This window comes from Falco biarmicus, chromosome 3, assembly GCF_023638135.1.
Source record: "Falco biarmicus isolate bFalBia1 chromosome 3, bFalBia1.pri, whole genome shotgun sequence".
NCBI classification, from domain to species: Eukaryota; Metazoa; Chordata; class Aves; order Falconiformes; family Falconidae; genus Falco; species Falco biarmicus.
Window position 1 is genome coordinate 103,051,830 of NC_079290.1, and position 16,704 is coordinate 103,068,533.

General features: G+C 46.9%; 1 protein-coding gene across 3 annotated transcripts in view; it reads right to left on the reverse strand.

Annotated features, from left to right (window-relative positions):
• The window catches only part of SLC66A2 (solute carrier family 66 member 2), a 65,737-nt gene that overhangs the window by 5,484 nt on the left and 43,549 nt on the right, over positions 1-16,704 (reverse strand). The window contains exon 5 of one of the 3 annotated variants that reach the window (XR_008820751.1): positions 2,278-2,570. The exons of the other annotated variants lie outside the window; for them this stretch is intronic. The gene's annotated coding sequence lies outside the window, so the exon portion shown is untranslated. The remainder of the gene's footprint in view (positions 1-2,277; positions 2,571-16,704) is intronic. 3 annotated transcript variants of the gene reach the window in all.

Sequence of the window (16,704 nt, forward strand, 5' to 3'; positions counted from 1 at the left end):
GGTCTGTCACTGAATCAAAAAATAAGCATGCTTCTCTATCCAGTAGCTGGACAAAACAGCACAGAAAAGCTGAAAATCACCAAGGTACTATAAAAATGCAAAATAAAAATATACAAAACACTTGACGGTCCACAAAACCTTAGGACTGCAGCTGCACCAAGGTTCTCTGAGCCCAGGGTTAACGCAAAGCAGTGGCTGTGGGAGTGCTGGCTGCTCTGCAGAGAGGCTGGGAATGGACAGAGGGAGCATGCCCAGCACAGACTTAAGAGTGTGGGGAAACCAAAAACAGCTCAGCAGGGAAATGGGGACAGTGTCACGCAAGAAGTGAGAAGAGGCAACAACGAGCCACAGAGGAAAGCAGAGGAGACATCAGAGGAGCAGAAGGTGGTCAAGTGAGAAGGGGGTAGGAAAAAAAGGGGGGAGCAGGACAGGGAATGACAGGAACAGAAGAGACCTGGGAACTCAGGACACAAGTCCTTGGAAACGATCTGAATTTGGGGTGGACAGATGGAGGAGTACAGCCTGGGACAAGGGCGTTCAGGGTTGTATTGGGTTTGCGTGGCAAGGTGTTTTGGTAGTGGGAGGCCACACGGGCGGCTTCTGTGAGAAGATGCCAGAAGCTGCTCCCATGTCTGATGGAGCCCACACCAGCCAGTTCCGAGATGGACCCACTGCTGGCCAAGGCTGAGCCCGTCAGCAACAGCAGCAGCCCCTCTGGGATAGTGTATTTAAGGCGGGGTGGGGTGGGGGGTGGAACTGCTGCCTGTGGAGAAGCCCATGGTGAGGCAGGCTGTCCCTCTCAGCCCACGGAGGTCTGTGGTGGAGCAGACATCTACCCACAGCCCATGGCAGGCCCCATGCTGGAGCAGGGAGATGCCCGAAGGAGGCTATCGCCCTGTGGGAAGCCTGTGCTGAAGCAGCTCCCGGCAGGGCCCATGAACCTGAGGAGAGAGGAGTCTGGGCTGGAGCACGTTTGCTGGCAGGGCTTGGGACCCCACAGGGGACCCGTGCTGGCTGGAGCAGTCCATCCCTGAGGGATGGCATCCCATGGGAAGGATACGCGGAAAGGACACACAGTGGAGTGGTTTGTGAAGAACCACAGCCCGTAGGAAGGACCCACACATTGAAGAAGTTCATGGAGGACTGTCGCCCATGGGAAGGGACCCCAGGCTGGAGCAGTAGAAGAGCACGAGGAGGAAGGAGCAGCAGAGACAATGTGCAATGAACTGACCACAGCCCCCATTCCCCGGCCCCCTGCGCTGCTCCAGAGGGGAGGAGGCAGAGAAACCAGGAACGAAGCTGAGCCTGAGAAGAAGGGAAGAAAGGAGGGGTGGGGCAAAGGTGTTTTGAGATTTGGTTTTATTTCTCACTGTCCTACTCTGATTGGCAATAAATTAATTTCCCCAAGTTGGGTCTGTTTTGCCCATGACAGTAGCCGGTGAGTGACCTCCCTGTCCTTACAAAAGGCTCACGGGTTGAGGTATTTTTCTCTTCCCTGTCCAGTTGAGGAGGGGGAGTGACAGAGCAGCTTAGTGGGCACCTGGTGTCCAGCCAAGGTCAACCCACTACAAGGATGAAGCTCTAGGGAATGCACAGAAGAGGCGTGCACTGGACCAGGACCCCGCACCTCATCACTGTAATGTCTGCAAGCATCCCCGAATGCCCCCAGCACCCTCTGCAATTAAGTACACGTCTCATTCCTCACGTGCCCGCCTTGGGGGGGGGAGAAGCGCCAACTGCTGTCAGCTCTCCCCCATCTCAACCAGCACCCGTTTGCACACACAGCCTGAAAGTTTCACCTTACCGAGAAACCCATCGAGTGTCTGCATGGCATCTTGGGGGCAAACAGAGCTGCCCCTGCCCCCACTACCACATCATGCTTCAGGAGGCTGGGAAAGGGGCTGAATGACATTTAAACCAACATTGTGGCTTCTGCCACGTCCTAATTTCCAGGCACTCAGGTACAACAGTAATGGTCATCGTCGTCGTCCCTTTATTTGGGCTGTGCGACTGCCTTGTCCTTGCTGCATACACAGATGCCATTCGCAGTAATGCAACGGTGCGTGCATGACTATGCGTGACCATCACTGCTCTCGTACTCGCAGCTATCACTGTCACTTCAAGGAAGCCACACAGGATAGAAAAGCCAGGTTTTGTCCGCAGCTTCTCAACCTCACCCAGTCACTTGGGGAAGAGAGGTAACTCTTGCTATTAGTCTTACTTTTGGGGTAGAAAAGAAAGAAACCAACCTATCCTGGGCAGACAGCTGCCTCTTACCTGCCCCACAGGAGAAAAGAGCAGTGTCTGTGTGAAAAGGGAGTGTCTTGCTGCCCAAAAGAAATCGAAGTTTTCAGTTGGTTGTGGGGAAGGAAGAGGAAAAAGGGGAAAGCACACCAAGTCCTTCTTCCACTGCTCTGCTGTAACCTCCATTTGCAGAATGAAGCCACGGTCCGTTCCTGTAAGATCTGCAAGGCTGATTTTTAAAAAAGCTACCAATGCATCACAGGGGGCATCCCTCCAGTCTCAGCTTTCTTCCCCTGCAGGACTCCATGTGCCAGGTGACAGAAAATCTGTGGGATCAAAGCAACAGCATGAGTGTCCTGGAGAGCCACATGACACAGCAGCAGCTCCAATGCAGGCTGCCAGTGGTGGCCAACAAATCCTCCGTGTGGCTCTGCTCCTTTGCAATGCCATGTGCCATCAGCTGGCAGATCATAGCCTGTGGGCATACGTCTGGCCCTTGGCCCCACGGTGCAAGAGAAAATGCTGCGCTATTAAGGTATGTGAGGCTTTGCTGCAAGAGCCGGTCACGGCCCACTATCAACACTGTGCGAGACTGGACAGCACCACACAGCAGCAAAAATCTTCCAACCTATCTCACAGGGATCAACTTCATGCTGTATCTTCCCCACATCTGCAAAGCCATGTGAGCGAGGCTGTTCTGCACAGCACTGGCTATGCAGCAAAGCAGGCTTTCGGAGTAAAGAAACCGGCGTCTTTCCTGAAAGAGCCTGAAGCCAAGCTGGGGAGATGTGGAAGGCAGGAGCTGCTCACCTCGCTGATACAGAGGATACAGTCCAGCGGAGCAGCACAAATGAGTGAGCAGGTTAGAGGTGAGCAGTGCCACAGAGCAATTTGGGGAGGCAGAAATAAACAAATGGCAGCATCTGGTTGTGTGACAACAGAGATGCCAACTGGAGGGGCAGGAGGCAGGGACTGTGCTGAAATAGCTGGTATTGCCAGAGGCTGGAGCAGACTTGCAGTAAAAATAGCACTTCCCAGTAATGTAAATCAGTACTGCAGTATCCAATGACAACAAACCTAAAAGCAAGCACCTTCCTCAGTTGAGTTTGTTACAAGGAGTTGCTAATGTACTACCAGTCAATGTCAAGTCTGTGTAAACTGCAGCTGACCACAAAGAGGAAAAGCCGGTATTTTTCAACTACTCTTAAAATCTGAAAGAGCACTTATTTATTCAGCTGCTGGAATTAATTCTCAGAAAGACACCATCACTTCTGATCAGACACCAGACTAGGGGTGGGTTGCTAAATGCTGGGCTTTAGTATGGTAATGTAAGAATACCCTACAGCGCTGCTATTCTCTACCACCGATGGTAGGTTTCAGAAAGACACAGTACCAATCTTCACTTACTAAATAAATAAATGGCATGCTGAAAAACAGCATTCCCTTTTCTCAAGGAACAGCTTGCTTTATTCAGGTTCCTTGTATATTTTGTACTAGTTCTGAAGTAACAGCAACTAGAGGTAAAAAACACTTATTAGTACACTGTATTTGCAGTCAGCCAACAAACTGTGATTTTTATGGAACACTCCTGAAATTATTCAATGTAGAAAGAGCTTGTAAAGTGCAGTCAAAAAAACCCAACACCTTTCCGTTGCTTTTCTTTGAGAAACTGTACTAGAGGCTGACTTATTTACAAAACAACGGGACTAGCCAGATATGTAGGCTTAATCCCCTTTATCCAGGACTAATGCTACTCGAATCAAGCTTTTTAGCATCTTCATCCTTTTGCTCAAAACCTGGTTGCAACAGTCTCAAGTGTCCGATGTTCCACTGGAGTCTTTGCACACTCTGCTCAACGTTAGTCACTTCTTGGTCATTACACCTTTCTTCTTCCTTCATCGAAAGGGCAAAAACTACCAAAAAAAGGGTCTTGTAAACAAACATATGAGATGTGAAGCCCCCTCTTCCCTCCTCCCTGGTAAAACAGTCTGTCTTAAGACTGGCTGCAACCATGCATTAAAGTCCGTCACAAGTGCAGCGCATTTGCAGAGCTGCAGAGCAACAGCCTGCAGCACACGGGCTGTACTTGGCACAAAACCGACACAAGACGACAGACACGGTGGTACTCGCTTCCCGTTTGCACTGTTGATTTTCTCACACCGACGTTATGACTCTGCATGTTTGTAGCTTAACACACAAACCAAAAATACCCTGCAAGCTGGAAGACACACAGAGAATCAAACGTTAGACAGTGGCTTCCGCTGAGAAATTCTGTAGTGGTTTGACCAGACGTTTCAGCACAAATAGCAACAGGAGGTACGTGTTGCCCTGATGTAATTACATCCTGCTACAGACACAAACTTAGTGCTAATTGTGCTTAGACAGCCAATGAACTCAAAAATCGTAAGTTATTTTCAATAACAGAAAAATTAATATAAGTTATTGACCTTTATCTACTTTGAAAGTTGCGCGCTTTTTTTTTTCCTTTCTTTCTATGCCAGGCAGCTGGAACTAAAAAAAGGATAATTAGCCTGGACTCTTTTTGTTTAAAAATTAGTGAAGTTGGCCACAACTTCCCCACATCAAGGTCAAGTGCTAGACCAAGACCCAGGGGATGCGGACTCAAAAATGTGAGTTTTTAGACTGACACAGTGTCAGACATTTTTTCATGTATTGGCACTCGACTTTCATATATGTTAAAAAATGGTGACAGTTCTTTAACTGACTGGGCATACAAAAGCAGAATAAAATCATTTAAGAGCTGACAAGCTAGTATTTCCTTCAGGAATAAGGTCCACATCACAACTGCCTGTCAATGAGTATTTTGAACACTGCATTCGGTTTTGGGAAGCGAGGAAGTGGGTGCAGAAGGTATCTCTCCTGCAACCTTTTAAGCTGTTACCTCCCACAGCATGGGAATGTCTGGAAGAGAAACCAGATTCAGTTATAACATCCTGGCTTTGGAAAACTTTCAGCTCCCATTTGCAGCTCCAAAATAGTCTACTTAGAGAAGACAGCAAGCATCCGTAACACTGCACTTCAATCAGAGGCTGGCCTGCCTTCAACAGTGAATCACAGACCAGAAAACACAAAACCCAAATGCCATGGTATTTTTAACACTGCACAAAACAAACAAAAATTAATAAATAGAGCATTTGTTCCTAACAAAAAGCCATATGGCTTAACAGAAAAGGAGCTCTCCTGATGCTAACCAAATTGTTTAGCCTGCCAAAAATTATTAAAAGGAAAAAAAAAAAACCCACCACTGGGATCAGATATCCAAAGTGCAAGTTTGAAAATCTGGAAACTAAACGTGCATACGCTGAGACAGGTCACTCTGTGTAAGTGAGCACAGACCTCGTTTTTAAATACTGCACAGCCAGCTGAGAATCCAAGCGTGAAACTCCACCAGCCCTACGTGCTCTGCCGCGGAGAGAGCACCTTACCTCACTGCTCAGCAATCCCTGAGCTGGGGCAGCGCTGACCATCCGCAGAGGGAGCCAGCTGCGCAGGCCCGCAGTGCTAGCGGGGGTCAAGAGGCACGCAGCAAGAGAAATCCAGCATTTATTTTGGATCTCTGGAACCAAGCTAAAGCAGTTGAGTTAAAGCCACATCCATGAGCACTGGAAACCACAGCCAGCTGCCATACAAGAGCAAGCTGTCTGAAAGCTCCTGTGATTTTCAAGGTCTGTACATGTCACTGAGGAAAGATGAAATAGAGGATTTCCCTCTGGAACACCATCAGGCAAACAAACCCAAAAAGATGCAGCCTCAAGTGATTGATTGTTGGTGGCTTCTTTTTTATTACATGCATTATATGCAGGCTCACAAATAAACAATGTTTTATGGAAAAATAGCGTAAACAAGTATTTGACAATTATTTTTCTTCATGAACATCTGCTTCCTGAACTCCCAAGAGCGGCAGTGTGTCAGGTGTTTTGACGCTGCTCGGCACACCCAGCCAAACGCCGGTGTTTGTCAGCACATGTCTGTCATGGGGAAACTGCAGGGCATGCAACACGGGGCTGGTGGGTAGTCAGGGTCACTGCACGGCCTCTGGCTGCTCCAAGCAGCTATGCCTGAAGTTTTGCCTGTACGGGTCCAGAAGGTGGTAAACCTTAACAGCTACAGAATGCTTCTAGTACCCTACAACTTGTGCTGCAGAAAGAAGGGCAGCAGGTCTTAACAGCCTCCAACCCCTACGTCTGCATCAGGCACAAAAATACATTTTCTGTGGATCAGAGGAACGACCTGAACCCCTCCAGGCCCTTCCTGCCTGCAGACTCGAACGGGTGCTGGCCAGGCTGCAAAGCTCAGGGCTACTCAGACATGTGCTACGAACACCCATGAGACGGGCTCTGCTTCTAGCAGGTTTGGAAGCTTCAGGACCTGCACGAGCAGCTTTCCTTGGGTGCCGGGCACCAAGTCGTGCCCCACGCTGCTTGCGGTAATACAGTCAGCTGCCAATGCACACAGTAGTGTCAGCTTAATGTAAATGGTGCAGAGCACACCTAAATTACACCACCCTTCAGCATTTCACTCGTGAAGTTGCTCTTGAGCATCTGTCCTTCTCTGTCTCACGCCTCCCACTCAAGGCTTTAAATCGATGGAGCTGCGGGCACAGCTGCTGGTTAATGCTGCTCTAGGTGCTCTCGTGCTGCCCATTTACTCCCCAGCCACTCGGCACAGCTAGCTGAACCAGCCACCTTGCCTCCCCGGGGCCCCACAGCCCCCACCCAGCAGCAGATCCCAGGAAGCAGCACCCTACCCTTCCCACGGCTTGCCTCCCTGCAGAGCAAACCAGCCCGCAGCCCGGCTGCTGCCGCTGCCTGAGCTGCACCGCTGCTGCGCCCTGCAGGGCCCTGCCAAGGGACGGCAAAACAATGTCCCCATGTAACACCACCCGTCGTTCTAAATAACCTAGGATACATTCAATTTGAAAGGTAATAAAAAAATGGGAGGGAACAGAGCTTTGCTTCAGCACAGCTGTGCATCCCAAGGCTCAAACTGTAACACTTCTAAATCTTCTTTTTTTTCCTGCCCTAGACAACAAAGAAATCAGACTCTTCATCCAATTTAACTTGAGGTCATTTGAGCACATTTTTCCCTTTACCCTCCTGTGGTAAGCAGCACGTAGCCCGAGCGCACCTTTAGTATTCCAGCTCGGGAACTGCAGTTGTCACTTCAGTGCCATACAGGAGGAACGGCCCCAGCTCTGGTACTGACCTTGTTCTAGAGGACTGGCGTTCGGTGGTGGTCTCCAAAGCCAGTGCCCCTGAGGACAAAATCTAATAATATTGCAGTCATTACTTTTCATGAATTAATCACATCCTTCAGCTAGTAAAATGCTTCTCACATTCTAAAAAAAACACTGGAGAAATGACAACCCCAAACACACTAGTGTGTAAGTAAGAGTGCTCACTCAGGGACAAAGTCCTACCTTCCAGTCAGCTTATAGCCTAGAAATAAGTTAAGATTTTTGCAGGAAACAAAGCTCACATTCTTCTCAAAAGCACTTTACTGCTGTAAGGAAATAATCCCTCGCAAGCTCTGTATGAAGGTATGTCAGCACCTGAGTCTTCATATGAAATGCCAGGTTCTGCCCTCTGCTTCCACGCGCACATGCATGCACACAGGTGCAGGTGTGAAGCTCCTGGTGACAGTGATGCACCACGCGCCCGCGTGCTGCTTCTCACAGCAGAGCCCTGCGGGAAGGCTGGGCTTGGTCAGAAGGTGCCACCACAGACCTGCGCCTTGTGAGCCACGTCCCACCGGCAGCACCACCCCAACCCGCGGCAGCTGAGGGCAGAGCTGAATGCTGTGGGGTGGAAACAGAAGTGTCACAATCACAGCCCATACACTGTAGCATGACACAAATCTTAAAATTTCATCCCGAGTAGGGTCTTTGCAGCCCAGAAAGGGCTGACAACCCCCAACCGATCTTCATTCCCAAACTGCTGCCGTTTGCCCCTTTGCACACTATGAATTTCGATTTAGGAAAATCTCTGATACAAGATTTAGTATCTGAAGGGACGGGACTTCCATCACTATCCTGAAAGCTTACCTGGCAATGCCAGGACATCTTACTTGGCATATAATCCCATTCCCTTATGCAGACATATATCACTCCCGGCCATCCTCCCTAGAATAAATTAAAATCCTACCTTTGAGCCTCGTTGAAACAGCATTTTCTGACACCAGGTTAGTTTCTTCCTACATCCCACTCAAAGAATGCTACAAGCACTTCCTCCCATCTCAGTTTTCGGGCAGATCATCCAACACGTCAATCACCACACTTCTCACTCTTCTGCCTGCTTGCCCCTCTGTGTCTGAGGAGCAGGGGACGAAATGCACCATTGCAGGTCAGCTTGTAACAGAAAACCTCTCGTCTTTCTTTCCTGACCATCCTGCAAAGTCACTTCCCAGCCTAAGCTCCACCAGCCTCTCTTTCCTGCTGTTCTACTTCATCTATTAACCCCTTAAATTACTCACCACCCTGCTCACTTCACAGATCTTCATCACAGTCAGTATTATCATTACAGGTATTCGCATCCTTGCAACTCAGCCTACTTTTCTCCAAACCCAAATCTCATTTTACCTCCATTCTGTATTTCTAATCCCACTCAGCCCTCCTGCACTGAGGGAGGCAATTCTGCAACCGCACAATTGATAACTTACCCCACTTACACAACTGGCTGTGGTGAACTCTGGCAAAACAACACAGGTGCTGGAATTTCAAGAACTGAGGTACTTTTGTTCTCAAATTTGTTAGGTAATAGAGGAAAAAGACATTTTTAGAAAACTTTCATCTCTCAGCTGCCTTCATGATAAACTCAATTCTGACTTTTTGTGACTTGGCAAGACCTGACCATAACTATGCAAGGCACCTTGCATGACACTTGCCTGCCAGCAGAAAACGGAGTGCCCAAACCTAATGGAATGTTTTTGTAACAGACATACAATACATTTTCTTATATTCATAATTTTCAGGGCACAGACAAAAGCACCAGCTGAGGAGAGCACTGATTAGAGATGCCAGCAGTGCTTTATTCCCAGTACTGTAAAGAAGCCTTGAACTATTTGTAAAAGATGAATGCTTTTGGTTTGAAATATTTGCTTTGAATTTACTTTTTGAACTGATGGGATGAGGTCTCAGGGGAAGAAAAATGAGAAAGAGGTTCAATATGTGCAAGGGCTTTAGCTGTCCACACTGTGCTGCAGTCTGGGTGATGCTGAAGAGAAGCAGATACTGCTGCTCACTGTCAGAAGTGCTGGGAGGGCGAGGGAAGGAAGGTCTCCCACTACCTCCTGGGTTTTTTTACCTGCCTCTTCCTTCAGTTCCTGAAATTCTCAGATGTGTTGAGTGCACAGGACACAAAGAACTGTCTTTGGAGCCTCATATTGTGCTGCTGGAGGCCTTAAAAGAACAACTCTAGGGAGACACAGCAGGCAAGCACAGAGGTGAATGCGGTGCTGGCCACACATCCACAGACTCAAAGCAGAAAGTGCAGGTCCTTCAACCTGGAGCACGGATCACAGGCTGCTGTAACTGAAAAGAGGGTGTGGAGGAGACAATCGATTTGCTTCCTGGGATCAAAACAAAAGGGTTTCATTCTATCTGTTCACATGCTGACAGCACTCTGCCCTCATCCTGAGAGCACTAAAGAAAGACCAAGACTGTTTACTTTCCTGATGTATTAACACTTCAAAGGGAAAAGAAACCAGAAATTTTTCGAGGACTTGAGACTACTTTTTTCAACCTCTTAACTTTAAAACAGCCAGATTCAGGAAGGGAATATGATGTTCCTATCTGTTAGAACCACAAATGAAAAGGGGAAGAGAGAAGTGAAGCTGTAAGTGGTAAGCCTTACAGTTGTACAAAAACCTGGTCCATCCAGTCATGAGAATTGTTTCCTGACTACTCTCCAAACTCCTGCAATCCTGGATGTGTATGCAAAATCCAAAAAATGAGAAACCCTGGGCTATTTTATATAAGGGCCACCACAAAGGACAATAGTAACCAGCTGATCAGGGCCACAGTAGTGAAAGAAATGTCACCAAAGCAAAACAATGAAACAAGTAAAACTTCCCCAGAAAATGATATGAATGCTGGCTGGAGTCCCAGAAGCAATGACATTGACTTTTGCAGACCCACAGAGAAAACTAAAGATCTGAGTAGAAAGAAATGGCACTTAGGAAGATGAATAATATAATCACAGAACTACAGTGAGTGGTAAGAATAGTTTAAAATATGCAGTTTGTACGCACAGCGATAGACAATTTTGATTAACTTAGTACAATATGAAAGGCAGTGAAACTGAGAAATGGCCTGTAAAACATTAAAGATAAGTACAAACCACTTTTTAGTAGTATAATAATTTTGCATTTACCCAATGTATTTCTGGCTCACACTTAATACCTTGATTTCTCCATTTGCCAGGGTCCCAGATTTACCTTTTAGTTCCTAATTATTCTCTTGAAAACTGCCTTCTCTTTTATAATTTTGTCCCCTACGATTGTCCATACAATGCTTCCCGTAATGAAAACCTGCTTCTCAGTTGGGTCAGATGACATGAATCCACAAAGCCATTCTGCTTTTTTTCATATATTCTTTTTTCTTAAACTAAATGTCCCCCACTTCCACCTTCTCTGTTTTGACTGTTTGATATATAAAGCAGCTGCTATTTTAAGAATAAGAGCAGACCCTGTTATACCAGCATTCAGAGGCTACAGTTCCAAAGCCTCAGGGAAAGAGTCCTCTCTCCTCAGCATCTTCCTTGTGTTAGTCCCAGACCAGACACAATGCACTGCTAACTCAGGTCACCACTGTACCAGCCAGCGTCCGCTTTATGTATATGGCATACTCAGAAAAGGAAATCTCTCATGTAGTCATCCATTATCCCTGCTCCTAGTTCTTTCATTTTGCTCTTATTCATGTAATTTCTGTCACTGAGAAACAGGAGCGGAAAAAAAAAAATAATCAATACTGCCATTGCCTGCATCATCTTAAGTTTTCTTCTTTGTAGCACTTAAGTCATTTTCCAGTTAGTTTCTCTTACTCCTTTACTGAACCTCCCCAAAGAAGCACAGATACATAACAAAGTTGCCATAACAGATATTGATTGCATTTAACATCTCTCTTCAACGGAACTATATTTATTCTGCAGTTAAGCAGCTAATGCACAGTTAGCACCTGAGCAGAAATCCACAGCTCTTGCTACTTCTCTCTAGCTTAGGATTTTGTTTTCTTTTGAACAGCAGAACTCCAAAGTAACTCACTCACTGGAGCTGTTTTACCTATTCGCTATTCAGAAATTCCCTCAGGCTAAAAAAACCCCAAGAAACCCCAGCGGTGGCATTTTTAGAGCACTTGCCCAATCTCTTTGAATTTAAAATCTCACTAGAGGAGGTGGCCAGACATTGGCTAGCTCGTCCTGAATAAACCCTTCTACATCCGTTCATCACAGTACCTGGCTAATCCAATGTAGGCAGAAAAATCTAGCAGCTTGCATTAATCTTCACAGAGTTTGAATAAAGCCGGGATTTGACTGTGGGACAAACACTGTTGTCAGAAGTCAAAAGCCTCTCAAAAAAGTATATAGAGCTGCATGCATCATAAAGGAAAAAGCCATGGAGCAGTACCAAATAAAAGCACCCCACAATAAAATTTTATCTCCCTAAGAAATACTGTCTTCTAGTCATTTTAATATTATGTGTAGGGGGAAAGAGGAAATAATATCTCAGGACATACATTTTATACAATTTCTTTCTTTCCTACCTCTTTACACTGCACTTCTGTGGATATGCTTCAGATAAACACCTGGTCATAACTAGCTCACAGCTGCATTGCGCCTCATAAACCACTTCTGGACGGGAAAGCATTCTCAAAACGTGCATCTCAGCTCCAGCAGCTTCTGAGACAGTAAGCGACAATTGTTTCTCCCTCAGTGACTTGTGGTTTTTAAAACAGGATGATCTCCATGACCAACCCAGTACTGCCACAGAAGGGGCTAAATTCTTATTTTCTTGATTTCATCACACAGTAATCTGACTGAATGCAATACTGAGGTTTTCCTTATCCAGCCTTTGCAGGCTAGATGTCCTCAAGATGGGCTCACATCAACACGTCAGCAGAGTAACTGATTGTGCCGACAAAGTTCTCAGCCTTTGACCCAACGTCAGCAAACATGACACTCAAAGACGTGCAGAAAGGAGGTTCCTTTCAAGCAAACTGAAAACCAGCCCCAGGCTAGCAGGGAGACTCCAGAGAGAGCTCGCAGAGGGACAAGCTGCCTCACATCCTGCATGCAGCCAGCAAGAGGCAACCAGGTGCACCGGGCACTCCACAGCTGCTGCAAGACCACCTTGCTTGGGGGACCCATGTGCTTCCAAGCTAATCACTGACGGGCACATTTGGGTATCACCTGGACCGTGGCTTCTGAGACTTCAAGATACATAGCCCAGCTCAGTCCTACTACCAGACCTCCCTCTTCGACCCTGGGAGATTCTGCCATCCAGCGGCTCTGGCCTCCTAGCACCGACTGAGAAGAAACCATTGCTCCACAGGGTTTGGAGCAGCAGCTCACAGTCAAAAAGGGTCACCACCAGGTCATCTTTATGAGCTTTTGTGAAAAACTTTCAAGGAAGGGCAGACAGGAACGCAATACAACAGAGCACCCTGGAGCAAATGCACCCTTGTGCAGCCCCGGGGTTAACACACCCTTGGGCAGGACAGCACACCTACAGCTTTGCACAGGCGTGCAGAGGAACACCCCCCTCCTCTGGCATCGCAGTGAGTGCGTACCACCACCAGTGCCTGCACAAGCCCACGCCTCCCAGAGACGAGGCTCTGCCGACCCCTGCGCCACAGCACATGCTCCCCCGCTGCAGGAGCCCCACAAAAGCCAGTCTCCCCACAAGGACGCAATTCTCCCAATGCACTGACCAGCAGATCCCTACCTCACGCTGAATGCTACCTCTTCTCATGACTCCAGGTTACTAGAAGGGGAAAGTGGCTGGGAAGCAAGTATCTTAGAAGGAGCGGGGACACAAAGAAAAAGGACAGAGGAAGTTCTCGCCTGTATGGTTTTTGTCACAAAGGAAAAGCAGTTAGTAACACAAGCAGCATCAGATCCCAGCTGCAGCAGTCAGCATCTCTGCCTCCTGGAAGATAGAGAGGGGGGTTGTATTTGCTGCCATGATCTTGGTATACTTTACCACGTAATAAAGAAAAAAAACCCCAGCTACAAGTGACAAGCAGTCTTTTAACCTCCCAACGCCTTTTCTTCCCCACGTAACAGTATGCCTCCTGTATTCCAAAGCTCTCAAGTTTTGATGTTGCTTTCCTCCTTTTTCTAACCAAAGCAAACATAAACATACCCATGATCCTAATCTATCCCAACAACAATTAATGTACTTACTCTTTTACTAGGTGACTGGACAGAACCAGCTTAGTTCTTGAACTGAATGGAGATTAATTTAAAGTGATTATTTCCTTGATAGGTATTAACACAATTCACTCAAAAAGCACTTCTGTCAAGGTTAGTACCATAATTAATAGAACTATGGCTGTACTATTTAAGTACTTTTGAATAGCTGCAAACCTAAATGCTTGAATAGAGCTCTAAGTTTCTACAAAGTACTGATTCCAAAAGCAATCCAGTGAACTGCCAAAAAGAACATCATGAAAATTTCTGTTCCTTTGACTGGCTTAGTTCTGTTTACTTAAGCATGGGGAAATTTCCACCCTTCAGTCACCAGCCCACCAGGACATACTACACCACCTTCCCCCCACAAAAAAGCTGTTACTCAGTGTGCATCTCCTTCCTGCTTTTATTATTTGCATCTCTTTCCAACTTCTCCTTTGGTCTCTGCCCTCTGAGAACAGAGGGGGAAACTACAGGACTTAATAGTGGCATTCCTACAAAAAGAAGGAAGATCAGAGAAGTAGGGAGAAACGAAGACCTAAGAAAGATAAGAAGTGAGGAGCTGTATCCAACGGAACAGATACCAAAGAACTGGAAGACTTAAATCTCAGGAGCACTACAACAAACGTCACTGTGATTCCGTCACTCCAGCCATGCCCTGTTACAATAAACATAACTGACTCAGCTACAGATGTCCTCTGGGCTTTACCTCAGCTGAGCACGTTTTCAGCAAGGGACTTCTCGGGCAGTAGCAGACTGAAATACAGAGGCAAGGTGACGGGACCCCTTTCACAGCAGATCCCAAAGGGTCCCCTGCCTGCCACCACAGCCACCTGCCCCCTTATATCTCTCACGGCCTCTGGCCTCCAAGTTTGCTCATCAGGACATGACTGCTACCTCAAACATGGGATGTCCTCAGTTTCTCTCATTTAAGCAGAAAGGGGTGACTGGGGGCGGCAGGGGCCTATGGGGTTATTCGATGCCTTTTTTCAGAAACAATACAATGTCTGAGGAGTCTGGCAGGATATCCTGACCAGGTGTGGCCACGTACCATAACCTTATTCTCCATTTCTATTTTGTCAGTTCACATTTAAGAAAGGAATTATTTTCTGAAGTAAAACCAGACAACATATCAGCTGCTGTGTCCCGTTCCGCCCCAACTCACAAGACAGATGCATGTTGCTGCTTTTGTCAGCCAAGCCATGAGGATCTCCAAACCACCCCTCCTCTGGCAGTAGTAAAGGCTCTGATGTTTATCAGGGATGCAGGCGCCACTCACACACCACAGGTGACAGAACTACTGTGGTTTAAGAAGTTACCACCTCCAGAACGTGACAACTGTCCAAAAGATCACTAAATAGAACAGCTTGGCACTCACTGCTCTCCTCCTTAAGCTTAAAGCCACAGAGGCATTTGAACTCATCTCTTTCATTTTTCCGCTGAGGCTGGCTAAGAGCATATCTGGCAGCCAGCCGTTATGGCGCGGCCGATGGGCAGGGGGTCACCAGTGCAATTGCTGCTGACCGGGTAACCATCCACACGCGTGCTATTCTGCACCCAGCAGTACGTAACAGCACAGAGCAGTGGGCACTAGCCAGCCCCCACCTGGGAATACACCTGCAAGTGCAGAAACTCAGTCCTATCAGTAGCCTGCCTGGACTGTTAGGTGCTCCTTTCAGTGCCCCCTTCAGTGCCCCCGCACGGGGGTCTCTCCTCTGCCACGCTTTTAGACACAGAAGCCGGCACAGGGAGGGAAGTTCAGAGGAAACATCCCCAGCAGCTCCTTCAACAGAAAGTAACACACCAGCAGAATCTCTCACAGTAGAAACAGCCCGGTAACACTTAGAGCCCATCAAGTCAACGCAGGATTGCACGGTGCTAGAAGGGATACGTGGTACCTGCAACATACATAAAGCTGCAATATAACCTGAAAAAAGAAAGGGTATTAACATGTGCATTTGCATGAACATACTCCAGCTGCAGTAAAGCAGCATAAGCTGTATATGGTCTCATCCGTCCCCAGAGCCATTGGTGTCCAATGCCAAGCAAAGTGCTGCTGCTTCAAGAGCAGAATTAGAGCGGGCAATGCATTCTGAAAACCTGCGAGCACAACTGATAAGGAAGGTGACAATCGCTGGACCCGGTTCTGCTTGATGGCAAGGAAATGAGAGGGTTTATGCTATTTTCTCTTGACTAAACACAGCACACTTGCCAAGCAGTCTTGAGAATTCTGCAATTCTGTGCTTAATGCTCTACAAAAACTGTTGTTGTGAAGAACAAAGGGGGTTTTTTTCTCCTTTTGCTAAATAGCATATACAGGAAATTGGAAAATGAAACTCTGAGAGAGTCCCCAGAGAGGCACTAAGGAAAAGCTATCATAATATGGCATTAAGGCAGTATGATTCACAGATAAAAAACGTCAAGGGAAAAGTCAAACCAGAACAAAAAGAAGGACTACTAGGTAAACTACATTCTGGATACCAGAGGTACAGAATTTTCCAAGGCAGCGTGTGCATGAAAAATACTCCAATATTTTGGAAGTAAATTTGTACTAAAGGGGCTCCCAATCAGAAAACGCCTTAAGCGTCTAAGTAAATTTCTGAACATTCCCTCAACAACATTTCAAGCTAAAAAAGAACTTAAAGCAGCTAGTGTTAGTGTCCAAGCCAAACAAGTAAAGGGAACAACATCAACAGACAAAGGAACTAATTGCTTTGGTTTGGGGGCAGTGGCTATTTGTTTTGGCCAAAGCAAAAATTATCCCAGCAAGTTTAAAAGCCATGAAAGAGAAGTCATCCCAAAACAATAAAAGACAGTTAGGGTCACAAATGATCCCAGCACTCCATGAACTTAATTTGCTGCTGTACTGTTTCTACAGACCAGTGCACTGATGCATCACAGTGGACATTTTCTCTCTTAAAAAGCTTTACTTTACTAGTTGCCTCTGGGATTTGGAAATCTTCATGTTATCACTGAGATATCCAGTAAACCGTATGAGAAGAGCGCCTAGTTTAACACCCCAACAGTGGGCACA